The sequence below is a fragment of the Rhagoletis zephyria genome, unplaced genomic scaffold (genome assembly GCF_001687245.7).
Source record: "Rhagoletis zephyria isolate East Lansing unplaced genomic scaffold, Rhagoletis_zephyria_1.1 Rzeph_scaffold_00019, whole genome shotgun sequence".
NCBI classification, from domain to species: domain Eukaryota; kingdom Metazoa; phylum Arthropoda; class Insecta; order Diptera; family Tephritidae; genus Rhagoletis; species Rhagoletis zephyria.
The window spans coordinates 300186-318745 of NW_016157103.1; the positions used below are offsets into that span (position 1 = coordinate 300186).

Genomic DNA, 18560 nt, shown 5'->3' on the forward strand with positions numbered 1-18560 from the left:
CTAACTGTAAGGTAAAAGTTTCCACAGTTTTTTGAAAGCTCAAAAGTTTTGTGATAGCCATAAAATCGTATTACAAAAAAATATATATGTATATTAGAATAGACTTTTTGACTACAGAAATCTGTTTGAAAGCTCTGCATTGAAGCTTCTAAAGTTTTATAAACTTTTTGCTGTGAATTGTAATCGAGAAAATTTGATCGTAAGACTTAAGCTTTTTTAACGTTCGAGGGAAAGTTTAAATGGTGTTGTAAAAGCTCTGAAGCTTTTGGAAAATTCAGTCTACAACATAGCTTTTGGATTACAGAAATTTTAGGGGCTTAGAAATTTTATTTTTCAATTTTTTTTTTCAATTTCAATTCTTCAATTTAGAGCTTTAACGTTTCCAATTAAAGCTTTAACGTTTCCAAGTAGCTGACGGAAAGCTTTATAGAGCACACTCGTTAAACATAAAATAAATATGAATTTCTAAAACTCTAAAGCTTCGGAAGCTTTATGAAAGTTTGATATATGTACCATATATGTACGTATACACATATATAAAATTATTTTAACAAGTTGTCCAAAACCAATATCACTTATTTTTTTACTATTTTGTTTCAATCGTTTCAAATTTGAAAGGTGAAAGCATGACATATTATAGCTTCAACGCTCAAAATTGGTATAGGCTGCACCTTGGCGACCTAAAGAGCTTTTTTGGGCTTTTTAAAAGTTTCGTTGTAAAGTAAAACCTATCCCTTTTCATTACTGATATAAATATGTAAACTGACGAACATGTACGTTTTGGTGAAAGTTTTCCGTTTACAATAAGAATTATGGCACACTTTTAGATCGTCTATCTATTAATTAAACAATATTAATTGTTTTATATAGTACTCACTATAGCAGCGTTATCACTTCATGCAGAGCTTATTTAAGCTTTCTGTACACTTTATGTAGGCCACTAACGATTAGTGAATATATGTTATAGTCTCGAGTGATATAGATGGTTGAAGGAGTAAAAGCTCTCTCTTGCGAACGCTGTACTACAGTTTTGTCTTATTTCACAAAAGCTTTGCTATTCGTAAAAAGTTTTAAGCTGAGAGAATACCGCGTTGAAGGCTCTGGTTTATACAGGCCAGGCACATGGGTAAAAGCTTTCTCTAGGCAAATGTTCACTACTCATAAAAGTCAAACATGACAGAAGGTTCGGTGAAAGCTCTTATATAAACTTTCCCTTCTCTGCTTTAGAAAGCTTTCAGCTTTAAGTAGCTTCCATTTTTTTATGCTTCACCGTTGAGATTCAAATAAAAACATCAAAAAAATGTGTACAACTCTTCAGCTAACAGCAGCTCCCATATAAATATACTATAGATAGTACATGTACGTATTTTACAACAAATAAATATTCACTGTCATTGCCGAAAGCTCCCAAAACACACGCGTACAAATAAAAGCAATTAATTTAATGGCGTAAAAAAACTATATCGTAAAAAAGAACTTTGTGATGACAAGCATTTTTCATATGGAGGCACGAGCTAATGGTGCAATGTGTGCGACTATAAAAATATCTATAAAAAAAAAATAATAATTTTAAATAAAAAGTTATGAATGGCATTGCGGCAGTGGCCGTTAAGCGAGAAGTATCTACTCCCAGTTTACTCATCTACTATTTACATTTACACATGAATATTGTTTGTAAATATAGAAGTACATACAATATTGTAAGCACTATATTTTTACATTTATGCCCGCGTTTACATGTACATATACGAGTAAGTATGTATGTATAGTTGTATGTACGCAGTTCACAGCTTTAATTGAAAATCTCACATTGCCAAAGAGGGGTTAACGATTTGTTTACCAATAAAAATGGTGCTTGCAGCTACGCAAATGTGCCGGCTATCAGTTAAAAAAAAATATATATATTTGTGTATGAAACAAAATTTTGTTTATTTGTTTGTAGTTATTGAATTGTAGTAGAAAAACTATTTCGGAGATCTCGGAAAAGATGTAAAAATTTATTGGTTGCTTGCGAGGTGAATGTTATTTTCAACGCCAACGATTTGGGACTGTTCTTTTCAATGGATCGGTTAATTACACTGTGAGACAAATAGTAGGGGTCAGTGATCGGGAAGGGTTCAAACTACCAGGGAAAGTTATATCGGTAAAAAAGAAGTTATACGTGTCCCGGCGTTTCGCTGGGTCACGTCTAGGAATCGAGATATATCGATTTGAAGTTAGTAACTAATCATATAGGGGAAATTGTCACCTTTGGTGGTCTTTTTTTTTGACATAACTCGAGAACCACTAGTCCGATTTTGCTCAAACAAATTTAAAAAAATTAAAAATTGCAATTCCTTTAATCTGTTCATATAACGTTTTTCTATATAATCAACAGTTTTGCCGGTAAAAATAAATGTATGCAGAAAAAAAATTTTTTTCCTAAAATATTAAATTTTTTTATTTTTTAAATTCATAAAAAATCCAAAACGGAAAAAAGGCAAGTCGTATTACTTTCACGCAAAGTCACATAACCTTTAAGCAAAATGAGACATAGATCATGAACATCGATGGACGCGTTTCGCTTTTATTCACAATTAAGTGAAGGTATCTCATGTATTTTCATGATGTATGTCTCATTTTGTTCATAGGTTATGTGACTTTACGTGACACTTTTTTCCGTTTTGGATTTTTTATGAATTAAAAAAAAAAAATAATAATTTTTAGGCAAAAATATTTTTTTTCTTCATACATTTATTTTTACCGGCAAAACTGTTGATTATATAGAAAAACGTTATATGAACAGATTAAAGGAATTGTAATTTTTAATTTTTTTAAATTTGTTTGAGCAAAATCGGACTAGTGGATCTCGAGTTATGTCAAAAAAAAGACCACCAAAGGTGACAATTTCCCCTATATGATAGTTACTAACTTCAAATCGATATATCTCGATTCCTAGACGTGACCCAGCGAAACGCCGGGCCACGTATAACTTGTATATAACATTTCCCGTTGGTTTCATCCCATCCCGATTTTGACTGTCGCATAGTGTTAACAAAGGGAAAAAGTCAGCATTCTTTTCAATATGATAATTTCGATGAGGTTAAATTCGTTTAAAGAACTTACATACGTATTTCTAGGTCTCACTACTTCAAGGTGAAATATTTTAAGAGATTAAAAATTTTACTTATAATATTTTCAACAAGTGAAATAGAAGATTCTTATGTTTTAATAATTTTATTGTTTAATTTAAGAGTAATCGGTTTTTTTTTTAACGGTTACCCGGTTTGTTTTTGGAAATACTTGAATTGCAGTACATTCACTAACAAATTATTGCTAACAAAAATTTAACTCATTAAGTGGAAATCCTCGGTAGTTTGCTGATTTCGCTACCCCCTCTGAAACATTATCAGTGTATCTCCAACGCGGCTATTTTAAAACTTAACTCAGCTAAACAATAACAAGATATATTGAAAGCGGGTAACCGATTTTCGCACAAGTAACCGTGTGTCTTTGTCGGGTACACTGTTTTTTAAATTAAATTTTAAACCTCGCCAAACCGCGCTTACAACAAACATTAAATTTCACTGTAAATATTACTCAATAATAGGGGTGTTAAGCAAAACTCCGAATCCACACGTTTACCGATTGATGAAGAAAGTAATCGCCTTTTTTCAATTTCGCATGAACTTTACAAGACTTTCGGATCAAATAAAAAAAAAATAAATAATACGCCATATATTGCTTTGTGTATTTTCGATAATTCGTTATTTAACGTATTCGAGACTTTCACATAACTTCGACAATAAATATGTCGGTATCTTTCGAGACTTTTTCCGAACTTAAGGCGTTTTTCGAAGCATTTTTGGTTTCGTTCAAAAGTATTCGGTATTTTTCACGTTTCATTCGGAAAATTTCTTGAGTTTCCAAACTTAACCTTAAATGCACTTACATAAATATTTACTTGCTTTTGGTTAAAGTTATAAAAATAAATGGCAGAAATTATCGGTGATTTCCAAGCAAACATTATATTCGATTTTTGTTTTAAAAAATAAAAGATGCTCGGTTTTTCATGCTCAGAATATTAAAAGGGTATGATGTGCTTATGTTTTACCCTCATTATTAAGTTGATGAAATTAAAAACTGACTAAAAATGTTTGTTTTATATCATTTCATTTTATTTTAGTTTATACAGTTTAATCTCATCTTAAATATTTTTTATTTTAGTTTATTATTTTGTTTTATTTAAATTTATTTTATATTACATTGCTAATTTTATATTTATTTTTATTTTATGAATTTATTTTTAATATTTTTTATATCTTATTTACTCGATTTTAGTTAAATTTATTTTTATTCCATTTTTTCTTTATCTATATTTTTGAAAGTTGTTTATTTTTTTCTATTTTTGTATTTAATTCTTTCGCTTGTTATTAATTTTACATTGGCTTAATGCTTAGATTGTTGACGCTTTTTATCCTCCACAAAAATCTAAAATTGTTTAATTTTATTTATTTTTAACAAACATTTTCTTCACTTTATGTTTTATATATTATTTTAATTTTCATTTTTTTAGTTAATTTTTTAACTTTCTATTTATGTGTAGTTTAATTAAAATTATTTTAGTTTTTATTCAATTCTCTTATTTACTTTTTTAGATTTTTTGGAGTTTTTTGTATTTAATTTTTTCGGTTAATTTTTTGATTACTTATGTATATATCGTTACCTTAATTCACAAGTGCCCTAACCAATCCTTTTTTCGAAACTGCGTTTTTCACAGATTTTGGTAAGTTGTATTAAAATTTACCAAACCAAAATAACGGAGTTAAATGCCACTTTTTAAAAAGCGATACCTGTTTTTGATACTCATTTTATAATGTTTTTTGCTTCTCCTGTAAAATACAAAATTTGTTGGTTAGGGCCATTGTGAATTAAAGTGACGATATGTATGCGTGGATCTTTATTATTTTTCGTCTTCAAAAAAAAAATTAAAATTTTTGCTGGTTTTAATTCTTTTTAATTTTTAACAAATATTTTCTAATTTTTGCACATTTTAAATTTATTTAGTTTCTTTTAAGTTTTAACCGCTTTTGAATGTAAACCGACGTCTCATCAAAATATTACTAAAGTCTTTATAATTTTCCTTTTAGGTAACTCTTAATTCAGCAGCTTTTTCAATTAATACTCGTACATACTGACATTCGATTTAAGTTGCCGCATGCCTTTCACTGTTTGTACGCTTCACTTAAGCTAATTATCCTTGGCCTTTCCGCTCATCGGCCATCCACTAATTGTTGCGCGACGTTTTACATTTTATTTCGTTATTCAACGATTATCTTTAGCATATTTGCCTTCTGGCATTCCGCTTATAAGTTGATATGTACATACATACTTACATAGCAATTGCCGATAGTTCAAGCTCACGCACACACTTTCATTTCACTGCCATATCTAACAGGGTCGTTGGTTTGTTTTTGCCCATCTTGTTACTCTTCATGCCATCATTAATACCCTTCTCATTATAATGATTACGTATACGCCGTGTATTTTCGCTGAAACGCTTATTGCTCCTGTCACTTACAATCCCTTATCACTATCCGCCTCTTTCTCCATCCCTATTTTATCCGTTGTCAAACACAAGCATGCGGTCGGCTTCTCCCCCACTAACAATAACAACACCTCTATTACTTCTCCTTAAATGTATGTACATATTTGCTTCGCTGTCAGAGGCGTTTGTTCGCGCATTTGCTTAAGTTAATTCCACCGCTTAATTAATAAAAATAGTTGTCTAGCGGATAAATATTTATTGATTCGATTTATCGATTGGCGTACTTAGTTGGCTTATTTTCCTTTCACGTCACACACACATGTGCCATTGAATAAAAAAAGTTTGCATTTATTGATTTGGGTTTAGTCGGCAAATTTTAATCAAAGTAACTACCGACTTCTACTCTGTCATATAAAGTGAGACCAAAGGAATTGTTAAGAAAAATATGGATGCCTTTTTTCACCTGAAGTAAGCAATAGAAAGGCTAGACGTGAGAAGGATTTATAAGGGAAACATGGAAGAACACAGAACACTGAAACTTCTAAAAATCATTTGGGCTCAAGGCCCAATTAGTTGTGCCCTATCATAGCCATAGCCATAACCATAGGAATTATCTGTTCTGTTCAAACGTAAAGGCAGTTCTGCAAACGATTATTTATGCCATAACATAACATCGTAGCCATAACCATAAACGTTGGTATCTATGGAGTTTTGGTTTTTCGCCATAACCATAAGCAGGTCTGAAGTAGTTGACAAAGTTATGGCTATGGCATTATGGTAAAGGCACTTCTAATTGGGCCTTCCAGCTGTTGTGAAGAAGTACATATGTCCTACCTGATAGGTAGTTATATAACGCTAGATGTCGAATAATTAAGAGCTGCACATAGACCAAAACGCCCATAGAAATTGACCAGATAAATTGAATGAAGCCTTGCTAAAAAATCGAAAGCTGTGTTTAATAATAATGGGGAGAATTAGAGAAACCTTTTCTATTCTTGACTATCAACTCAACATCGCATAAAACTATTATTCGCCTGCGAAGCACTGAACACTCACACTTTATTGGCTGTAGGAGTTCTTACAACCTTTTGTCTTCCGCCGACCAGATGAAAGAATTCGTCGCATGTTTGCCATTATAAATATGTACATAGTTTATCATTTCGATGCCATATTCTAAAACATTTATGACGATTTCAATAGATTATGTAAACAAGTAATTTTTAAGCAAAAAACAAAGCCGACTTCAATTCTCATATAAATACAAATATATATATATATATATATTTCATGATCTAATGATCAAATCTAAACCAGATTAGTATGGGACCACCTCTGAGATACTACCATTCCGATGCAAAAAGAATTATCGAGATCGGTTGGCGTGGTCCAAAGTTATGCTGTAACATACATAAAAAAAATAAAAATTAAACAAAAAATTAAAAAATATTCCGACGAACTGATAACCTCCTCCTTTTTTGGAAGTCGGTTAAAAAGTATCAGGAAATGTATCTAAAAACATCTCGGTGGCGATGTAGATAAATATGTATATCGATACAAATATCTATGATAAGATATATCGATAAAAATATCAATAAAACCCTAGAAAAATGCTAACCATTCACATTTGCATTGCGACAGGAATGGGTGTGCCGACATCAAATCTAAAAACATCTATAACGGTGCCGGAAAAACATATGGGCATTCCCATGGTGGCGCACGTGACAGTCGTACGATTTCAATGTGATACAAAAAAGGAATACCATTTGTTTTCTTTAACTTTTTTGGGCCATTGTATAGCACATAATTAGCTCTATATTTAACCGAAAAATGAAATCAATCGAACTGCTTGGTCCTGAAATATAAGCATTTAAAGAGAGTGTCGTTACGTGACAAAAAATGGAAGTTGATTTTTTCTTTTCTTACAAAATCGCAAAACTCTGCGAATTGTGGATGGCTATTTTCGTGAAACTTATTTTAATATGATTTGGAGCAATTCTATTGGTTTTTAGTGTTTTTTGAATTAACGCAAATTGTTTCAATTCTCTTTTACAACCCAAAGTGTGAAACGTGACGTGACGTGGCGTCACGTGACATAAATTTCCATCGTTATATTTTTGTTAATATTGCTTTTAAATGAATTTTCAACGCAAATAAAACATGTATTTTATGTAGAATATACTTTATATTTTGACTTCAGCGCCAATTCAGGGTCAATTTATTAGAAATCTATGATTTATTATGTTTCAACCACATACGCCAAATTCGAACCAAATCGGACCATAAATACGGTTTTTCGAAATATCTCGACCTTGGCACCACCTAGGAAGACCAATTTATGCAAACATGATTCTTCTTACATAGCCAGTATATATTTTAATAAGCAGACAAATCGGCCCGTAAATACGTTAGATATAAAACTTTTATTTTTTTTGTCGTGGTGGACCTTCCGCTGGAAACACCCATATACGCTTACCAGAATATGTTTAAGTACAGTGTTTTTTTTTTTTTAATATTTGCAATGTTTTTCCTAATAATTTTTTTTTTGTTAATTTTTAATATAAATGTAATTTATTCTGCATTAAATGGCATATAAATTAATGACTCAAAGTTTTTACAAAATTAAGGAAAAATTCGAAAATTTTCATCAAAACTTTCAACATTTAAACAAAATTTTTGAAGATTTTTTTTTGAGTATGCTGTTATGTAGCCCACTTAATTTCAGCATAATAAAGTGCAAGTTTTAAGTGGATATAATCTACCGTTTTTGAGATTTTTTTACTGACGCTCTTCTGTACTTTTTCCCATACAAAAAAAAAAACTATCACTCAAAAGAATTCTAAAAAATTGTGTTTAAGTTTAAAATTTTTGTGAAAATTTTTCAAATTTTCCTAAATTTTGTAAAAATGTTGACATTAATTTATATGCCATTTGATGCAGAATGAACTATATTTCAATTAAAAATTAAGGAAAAAAAATTTTTCGGAAAAACATTGCAAATATTAAAAAAAAACACTACGGATACATATTTTGGTGAATGCATATATATGTAGCGGTGAAAATATTATCGATTTTAGCGACAACAATATCGGTAATAATATCGAAAAATGCTATCAAAAATACACAACAATTTGCTTCTCCCAAAATAAAATTTTCGGTTTCTTGTCCCAAACTTATGATTATGACTTATGCTCCTTTGGACCAGGCATTCTATTGCATACTTTCAAAGAATCACTTCCGTACTATTCTTATCTGTACTTTCAGCTTCTTAACTTGAACGCCACATAGTAAACCATAATCACGGCTCACAGGTGTTCCTATATCCATACCCGCCACTGTACAAGCTATAGCATGCTATTTTCATCGACGTGAAAAAATTTCACACTTCAAAATTGATAAACTCACGTACGTATTTTGAAATGATTTTGATGTGATTACGCGACGACAGGCGAGCAACGACCAAACGACCGAGTGAATATGCGTTCATATAAACATTTCAGCTCGCCGCTCCCTGCGTCAATGTCAGGGTTGAAATGCGAGGAATCACGTACATACATACATATGTATGTATAAAAATAGCGGCAGCAATAATAATAATTTAAAATTTTATGCGCTGAAAGGTAAAAAAAAAAATCGGAATATGATTAGAAGAGATATTTCTGATGGCTGTGTTAATAATGTAACACATACAATGTACATATTTGTGTGGTAACATTGTATGATAGAAATGCGAATTTTAAAATATGTATTTTAATATTTTCAAAAATTGCCGTGACATGTAAACTTGCACGCTTTTTGGTTGGCCGCTTCAAATATTCACACATTTTTCATGGCTCCCATTAGCACTTGGCCATGCGATGGTGTTTTTGTTCTTGTGCTGGTTTACGTGCGCAACAACACTACTGTTGTACTTATTTGTTATTGTTTTCCTAATTCCGTTATGTTACGGTAATTAATGTTCGATTGTTTGTTTTGCTTTCTTGCTTTATTGGTCAGTTGGCAGCCGATGCTGCGTTGGCTTTTCAGTAGCTTGTTTTTGTTGTTGTTTCTTTTTTTTTTGTATTTGTTTTACTGCTTGTGTTTGCACGATGAGTGCTCCTCACTCGGCACTATTGGCCACTTTCCCAAAATTTGCTTCCTTCTTTCCTTCTTTCCTTCCTTCCCTTCTTCCCTCAACCCTAATCGTTAAGTGACTTGGCGCTTTTTGCTTGACTTAGCGTAAAGTATTGGGAATCATTTTTTTTTTTGCGAATTTCCTTGTTTTCTGCTTGGTATGTGCTACATGTGTTTTTGACGTTGCTTAATTTGACGTTTAAATTTTTGTTTTCGTTTTTTTTTTTGTGGTTATGCTACTTTTACTGCTTTTCAAGTTAAGCATTCTGACTTAGCGCGTCAAATTTTTTTGTCATATTTCCTATGATGAATTCTGAAAGTTAACACTCAACACAGATTACTCATTATTCTAAATTTTGCTTTTGAGATTGAACGTCAGAAAGTTGCGTTCTAAATAGTTTTCTGGTACGTAAAATCTCTGTTCCCAAAATATATATAATAATGGCAGAAAATCTAGAAGAAGGAAAGCTGAGTCCTTGGAACTTGCGGTTTATCATTCTAAAATTTTCTACAAATTTCGGAAAAATTTTAATTATGGCCCGTAAGTGAAATAACCTCGTTTTATTTACACTACATAAATAGATCAGACAAGCCAATCACAAAATAAATTTTCATTCAATTTTATTCATTTTTTTTTTTTTGATAAATTTCAAATTTTACTTTTGAATTTTTTTTCGTTTTTTTTTTTTTTTTAAATAAATTGCCCGTAAGTGAAATAACCTCGTTTTATTTACACTAAATAAATAGATCAGACAAGCAAATCACAAAATAAATTTTCATTCAATTTTAGTATTTTATTTTTTTTTTTGATAAATTTCAAATTTCACTTTTGCAAATTTTTTTCATTTTGTTGGAACCCTATAATTGTTTCAACTAGTTTTGATAGGCTTTTCAGTGTTGCTTTAGATCTGGTTAATCCAACATAGACAAGTTATTTGCCATCCGCCAATTCTTGAAAAATATACCCCAGAGGAGGGTCCAAACTAACTGTCTCTTTGTCGACTTTAAATCCACTTTCGATAGCACGTAAAGCTACTGCTTATGCGGCCCGATGTCTGAATTTGGTATCCCACTCAACCGGTCCATCAGAATTTCGATGAACCTCTCCGAGCCGTTTGCTACCAAAATATGTAGGTTTCAGACTGAGCGACTCTATCGTGCTATTTCCTTAAGCTAATGCTGTATAGAGAATATGAAATAATTCTACCACGTTACCGTCCATTCCAAACAATGAGGATCTGGTGTGAATCTTAATCAAACAGTATCCGCTCGATACACTTACCAGAATTAAGGCCTGCGGATTTGGGAGCCTCTTATCCCGTTTTTTTCTCCACTCACACACCCTAAAAGGAATGTTAGTGGACAAAGGTCTAATTGGTGCAAGTCTCTAGCCATGCTGTGATCCATGTTATCAGCGTTTAGTGGAAGTTTTTCTTAATTAGGCTTTCATAAAGTCAGGAGAAAGGCTCCATCTCTTACATATTAGCCCTTTGCATCTGCGGGAGAGCTCCTCGAGCCTGCTTTACTCTCTTTTCAAGATTCAATACTACGCTTTTGACTATACCAAGCGAGCAGGACAAATTTCGTCGTGCAAGGATTTACAGCAATTGCGGTGTTAACTGACCATTTATACGCCAGCAAGCAACCTTGGATAAATCGTTGAGGGTATCTAAAGATGTACTCATTAAAAATGCTGCGTAATTCGCATAGGCAATCAACCAGCAGTCTCTACTCACACTCACCAGCTCCCATAGCAGGTCGGTTACGCTCTATATATGCCTATAAGAGATCTGACAATTGCACGCGGATACGTACCACTAAAAGCCCATTTGATGTCGAGAAAGGCAAGTCTTTGTTTATGAAGTCTTGTTCATTCAATCAACGCTGTCTCGACTGATCTGCCCTTGAAGTACGCATGTTGAGCTAATGACAGGCGAGCACTAGGTATCCTGTTACTAAAATGCATAACATTTTACCATTTCACCAGAATTTTAAGTGCAAATGAAGAGAGACTCTGTGGTCTAAAATCCCTGGCCAGATGTGAGAGCTCTTGCCAGCCTTTCTGTATAAATGTCACCCACACTCCAAGCGCTGGGGATGCGCTCTAGCACAACTCAACTTACGAATATTAAGCCAGCCAAATGTATGACACCTTCTGAGTCTTTTGCAAACTGCGCAAGTATAATGGCGACTGATCCCGCTGACTTTAAAAAAATGTAAAGATTTTATCGTCCAAGCAAGGCGACGTTTATCCAGCAGTTTGTTGTTGTTGTTGTAACAACCTATAAATTCCCCAAAGAGTTTTTGGTGAATGAAGCTCAAGTTACGGTCCTTTTTCCGATATAAATCTGGATTATTCCGGTTACGTAATCCCGACTATCGTGGGAACGATCAAGTCGAGCAAGACGGTGCTGCGATCTCTTGTTGTTAAATCGGAGGCTTCTCTTGGCAGTGGGGATTGAGGAGAGGGTTAGTACTCAAACTAAGTTTGCAAAAACAAACGTCTGGTTGCGTGTCCCAGCGGCTATAGCACCAGCTTTTAAAAAAAGGCGCTCAGCAGGCACCAAGGTTCCAACTAAATGACAGTATTTTTTCGAAACATTATTTCATTTCGCAAGAACTTCATTACGCAGGCCAATGCTAACGAATCTTTGAAATGAATTTTTGTGAACCTCGGGTCGAGTAAAATTAATGCAGCTGGCAAAAAAGAAAGTTCGATGAATGGACTTTAAACAACTACAGAGCACATATTTCTTGAACATATTTTTACGATTATTTAACAATTAGTCGATTAATTATCGATTTATGGAACACAAAACTACGATACAATTAAATCGTAAATTGGACAAAAATAATCGATTAATTTAATCAAATGATGAATCGCTGCGATCCTTAAATAGGAGAGCTTTATCTCGATTAAACAAAGGGGCGTGGCGCCTCCCTGGAACTTCGTATGGATAAAAATATCGGTTATTGGAAAGCGGCCCGTGGTACCTCCCACACAAACTGAATTTTTTATACTACCACCTATTAAAAAATTTACTTCAATTCAAATTATAATAAAATGTATGTAGATCGAGTCGTTGTATCTCAGAAACGTTGATTCTTACGAACAAAAATGTCATAAGGGTTTTTTTTTGAGATAATTGCATAATCTACACTTTTGTCAAACCTAACCGTTTACTTGAAAAATGGCACAAATCAGTTTATGATTCATTTCTTTTACAGATCCGGGATCGATGAGGACCTTTTCACATTTCATTTGCTTTATGCGAACAGCAGTAGAAGTTCTAAATTTAAATTGACCGGGCTAGTAGGAACTAATTTCAAAGATATGGTTTAAATAGAGGAGCAATTAAAAAATATTAGTTACGCGGGTTATAACGTACTTCAATTAGGTTGACAAGTGATAATTTATGGCAACAAAAATATGATACTATGTTGGAATAAAAATATATATTTTTGTTGAAAAATCCCCGTCTCAAAAGATTTTCCCATATTCGTTTTGCTGGCGTATCTTGCCTCACAAGATCATTTTTCTCTCTAATGCCTCTACCTTTGGACCCAAATCAGTAGGTAGGGGTCTGTTATATTTCGCGACCACGTACAGTTTTGATGATGGCTAGGTTAGACAGTGTTTGAGGACAAAAAACCACTCATAAAGTAATGAAAATCTTTTTTCTCTTTCAGGACTAAAATTGCTAGTATCTTACTCAGCTATCATTTGCCTAACAACTACGCAATCCTACGAGTCTATATATTTGCCCATTCACTCACATCATTATCGTCATTCCATTTTTATCCATTGATGCATTTACCATTAAGATATACGAAGTTGGCAGTTTTCAGATTTTCTTAGCTTACGTTCCATACTTCAAAAGCGAATTGTTTGTTTATACTTAATTTCTATTGCAACGCCATTTCCCTTTCAAATTTGCAATACACAAAAACTAATGTCATTTCTCTAAACAGCTTAAGGAATATAAATGGACGAACAACAACAGCAACAATGCTAAACACATTTTGTATTTAGTATTTCTTCGAAAAGTACTCAAAATTGCGCATGACTCAGTTCATAATTTTTTGCTTTCGTAAGATGTTCTCAAATACGTACTTACAATATTTTTCGCACATTTGACTAAGTAGCTGAGCATGAGTAAATAATATTCTAAGTACATAATTTCGAAAAATCGTGTATTGTTTATTTTTAGCTGTATTTCGTACAGATGCTGAAAATGTTCAGAAAAAAGGTAGCCAAAAATCAAAATACGCAAATGGGAATGCAAATCTCAAAAATAAAACAGAAAAGAGAAATGAAAGCAAACAAAACAAAATCCGATATTATAAAATTTGTGTTTTGTGACAAAATTTGCGAAAATTGTTGCCGCCAGCTGTGCGCAAGTTGAAAACTTATTATTATGTATTGAATTGACTATAAAAAAAAAGAAAAAGAGAAAACTAAAAGTACCATTAAAATAAATGCTGTCATTAAATTTTTGTATGATATTTACACCCGAATTCATAAAAAATAAAGAAAACTTTAACTGCTTTATAAATCGAAAATTTTTATGAAATGAAATAAGGCCATAAACGGCTATAAACGAACCCTGGTTCGGTCACTCTTCTAGAAAAAGCGCTTGAATTCTCCTTGATGAGTTGATATATCTAGGATTCACGCTAGATAAGAGGCTTATTTGGAACTCCGATCTTGAAACCTCCAAAACTTTTGCCGAAATTTGGGCTTTTTGTGTAGAACACTGGGTCCTCATATTTTTGTGTTCAAGCAATAGTAGGAGCCACGAGGTTGCTGCAAAAATTCAACTTTCTCACGTAATCTTCTAGAAATCTCATACGCGTATTCTTGGGAAGATGCCAGGATTGGAAAAATGCGGACTTTCTGTTTCCATGTTCTGCTTTGGCAGAAAGCTCGTGGTAAAAATGCCAGTTCTCGAAGGGCTTGACAAACTGACTGCCGGTCTTTGATCACAGATGAGTACATTGGTGCACAGCCGGTTTAAGGATGGCCGAAAAAACGGGTGTTGGTATTTATGGACCTAGCACCATACTTGCAATTGCAGAGCAGGTGGCCAACTTTGTTCCAGGCCGCTGTATTAGTTACCTTAGTCTACTCTAAATTAAACCTTGTAGGGCAAGGCTTGCAAATTATATATTCTCCAACAGAATGATCTAATCTCTAGCCAAACCCTGCCTGCCGAAGTACTTTCAAGACTTTTGTATTAGGAAAGCCGAAGCTATCTGGAGCATTCAGGGTTGGAAACACCTGTTAGGAATAAAAAAAATGCAGGTCGCAGTATCCCTGGTTCTGCTACATGCACGTATTAACCCTTTCAGCGCCAGAAGCCTATAATTAAAAAACCTATGATTTGAATTGTAAAACGTGACTCAACGGGGGCTAAATACACAACTTTTGAAATAAAAAAGAATTCAATATGTTCTATGAAAAATAATTTTCTTTAAAAAATGTTCATTAGTTTCAACTAAAAACTAATTTTTTTCTAACCCAACATTTTTTATTGATATAATTTTGTCGTCGAACCTAATTTTTTCAAAACAAGGTTTTAAATTTTTTAGTTTTTAACTACTTTTAAAAGTGGTTTTTCCCCAAAAAAAAACGTCCCAAACAATGTTTTTACCACAAAAAAAATATTTTTTTGCCATACAAAGGACAAATTTTTTAGTTTATTTTTTAATTAAAAGCACTTTGCGTAAAATTTTGTTCCTAAAAATAATTTTTTGTTATTTTTATTCTCAAAAATAATTTTTGTCCAAAAAATCGCTGTTCCTAATGCTACTAATATTGTGGCGTAATAATATTTACAGGTTGGCCTCTGTTAACACGTACATAGATATTTTCTGCGACACGGTCTCAGTTTAACATGGTTAACTTTTTGCGACTCATTTTCAAATGAAAAAATGTTTCCTTAGACGGCTTTGAAAAAAAAATTTAAATAAAGCATTTACCAACGATCAAGCAAAAAATAATTGTTTTTTTTCAAACAAAAAAAGTCGAGACGCTCTCGTACACTGATATTAGCAGTGAAAAATTTATGTTATATCATACTAAGTATCTGTCACCTAACACTTTAAAGTTTTTAAATATTCCTTAAAAAGCAAATTGTGGCATAAAGCTCAAAAACGCTGTTATTTTTAATGTTCGGTAAACTTTTTTAAATTCGGTTGAAAGTTTTTTCCTAAATTATGTTTTAAAATTATTTTTATCGAAGGAAAATTTCTTAAAAAAATGTATTTTAAATTCGAATTAAAACAAACTTACTATGATAATTTTTTCTAATTTTGATGAAAATATTTTTTTCTAAAATGTCTTGATAAAAATAACGAATGAATAAGTGCCTCTTTCTAGACTTAAGAAAATATAAAACTACAAAAAACTCACAATTTTCTTTTGAATGGAATAACTTTTGGGAAATGTGTTCCCCTTGACCCTGAAAGGGCTAACCAACTAACTTACTAAGGATGTACATACGAAAAGTTTCGTGGAGTACGAATTTAGATTCTTACAAGGTATGGTTGAGCTTTATAACCAAAAAAAGCTTACTGAATTTTTATGCCAAAAGGGTTAGAGAAGCAGTATTAAATAATTCAAACTTGGTGGGAGAAAAATCATAAAAATATGCGCCACATACTACTTCATTCTAAATTTGTTCCAAATAACTTAGTGTAAGACAACATTGCGAACGCCAACACTGAACTGCTTTCCAACACCATGAATGTGACATGATTAGCTTGACTTCTAACGCCTTAAATTTTGTCATTCACCGTGCAGTGAAACAACTGCAACAACAACAAGTAGTGTTCGCCAAATGATCCACTTAAAAATCTGCGCCATTAGTGGCACACTTCAAAACAAGTTTTCAATCTAACCTCCCGGTGTTTGCGCGTTGTTTTTTTTGTTTTCAATTCAACACACTTGACTTCAGGCGATTTCAACGCCCTCTGAGAGGGCAACACTAAGCGCCTAGCAAGCAGGCACAACACTCATATATGCTGCTGTGCAAGTGGGCGCACGCCCCGCTGTCACCACCTTCAACTCAGTCATTGCCGTACATTTACGCGGTGTCGCTGGTGTAGGTTTTTCTTTTGTTGTTTTCTTCTGTTGATTTCTTTTCTTTATTTTTATTTTTTGCTATCGCTTGCTCGCTATACTGCCCTCCCCCTAGTTCACTTAAGAATTGGCATAAACAAAAAACATTTAACAGTGCATTATTTTATTTTCAATTACACCACATCTTCCACATCTCCATATTACATGCATTAGTACGTTGGTGTGTGTTTGTGTGAGTACACTTCCATTTTTTTTTTTTTTTTTGTGATTTTACTTTATGCTGCTGTCACTGCCTCTTCAGCAGCGACCTCCAATGTGGAAAATCGGAAATGTTTTAATTTTAAAGTGAAAAATATTCCACGTTGCACGTTTGATGACAACAAGATCCGTTGCCGACATGTAATTTTATTCGCTGAACATCTGCGCAAGTGTTTTGTAGGTATGTATTTATATGGTTATATGTAAGTGAATATTGTACGAGTTTGTTTTTGAATGCTGTGTCGATTTTTTAAATTCATTTCAATGCATTAAATCATTGGCCCTCGAATGCTGTTTGGAGATATTTTTTGAAATCAAATGAAATCGCAACTGAAATAATGTGAACTGAAATGAAACGAATTAAAATGAAATGAAATTGGAACTGATATGAAATTTAAAAAAAGAATGGAATGAAATGAAATGAATTGAAAGGAAATGAAGTACTACACTGTAACTTAATGCCCTGAAATAAAAAATAAAATAAATTGAAACGAAATGATTTGATATGGAATTGAATAAAATCAAAAGAAATTGAATTTATTGATCGAATGGCATATCGAAATGGAATATAACGGAATGAAATGGAATGGAAGGGAATGCCATTAAAAGGAGAGAAATGTAATGAAATGGCTTGGAATAGAATGGATTTAAACGTATTAAAATGAAGAGAATACCCCGAAACCATTACGAGCTAGACCCATTTTTGGACACGGTCTCAAGCAGACAGGGGGCGTGACCCGTTTGGGCTTGCCCACCTCCGAGCACCCCTGCCTGCTTACGATACCGCGTGGCTAGCGGGCGTTGTAGGGGGCGAACCACCCCCTGCAGCGCCAGCGGCCACGAATACATACGGGAGGGACTGGGCAATCTTTTGACGCCCTGGGGGACCGTACTAATGATCAGTTGTCTGTAGGTCACCAATCTGGACCGCCAACACCGCTGCCGCCCTAAGGCCGAGATCGCTGCCGAGGACCGCCCGCAAGCATTACCGGGGACCACTATTCATATTCGCTGCCAATCAGGGCCACCGTCACCGTCACCACTAGGGCCCGGACCGTCGCTCTCACCACCGTGGCCGCTACTACTAATGCCGCCCCAAGGCCGACATTTCTACCGAGGACCGCTCGCCAGCAACACAGAACCGCGATTCGTACTCACTGTCATCCAGGGCCGCCTCAATCATCATCATCACCGCTAGGCCCCGGGCCGCTGCTCTTATCACCTTTGTCGCCACCACTACTGCCGCCCCAGGACGAAGCTACAACCGAGGGCCGCCCGCCATCATCACCGAAGACTACGAGCGCTAACTATCGCCAACCAGGGTCGCTGTCACCGTCACCACCATCAGTGTTCGCTGCTACTGTAATCACCACTGGGGCCGCTGCAATTATCGTCGCCCTAGGCCGCCGTTACTACCCGTCACGAGTACGAGAATCGGTACTGCGAACGTCAACCATCCAGGACCGCTATCAACGTCTTAGTTGAAAAGGGCCACATTCGCCCCTCGCCACAATCAGGGCCGCATACAACACCACTGCGGGAGGTCGCTGCCGCCCTCATCATTATATGGGCCACTGCCAA

General features: G+C 34.1%; 1 protein-coding gene across 1 annotated transcript in view; it reads right to left on the reverse strand.

The window, feature by feature from the left end:
• Proc-R (Proctolin receptor) overlaps window positions 1–18560 on the reverse strand; it is a 79954-nt gene that overhangs the window by 38461 nt on the left and 22933 nt on the right. The gene's annotated exons all lie outside the window — the stretch shown is intronic.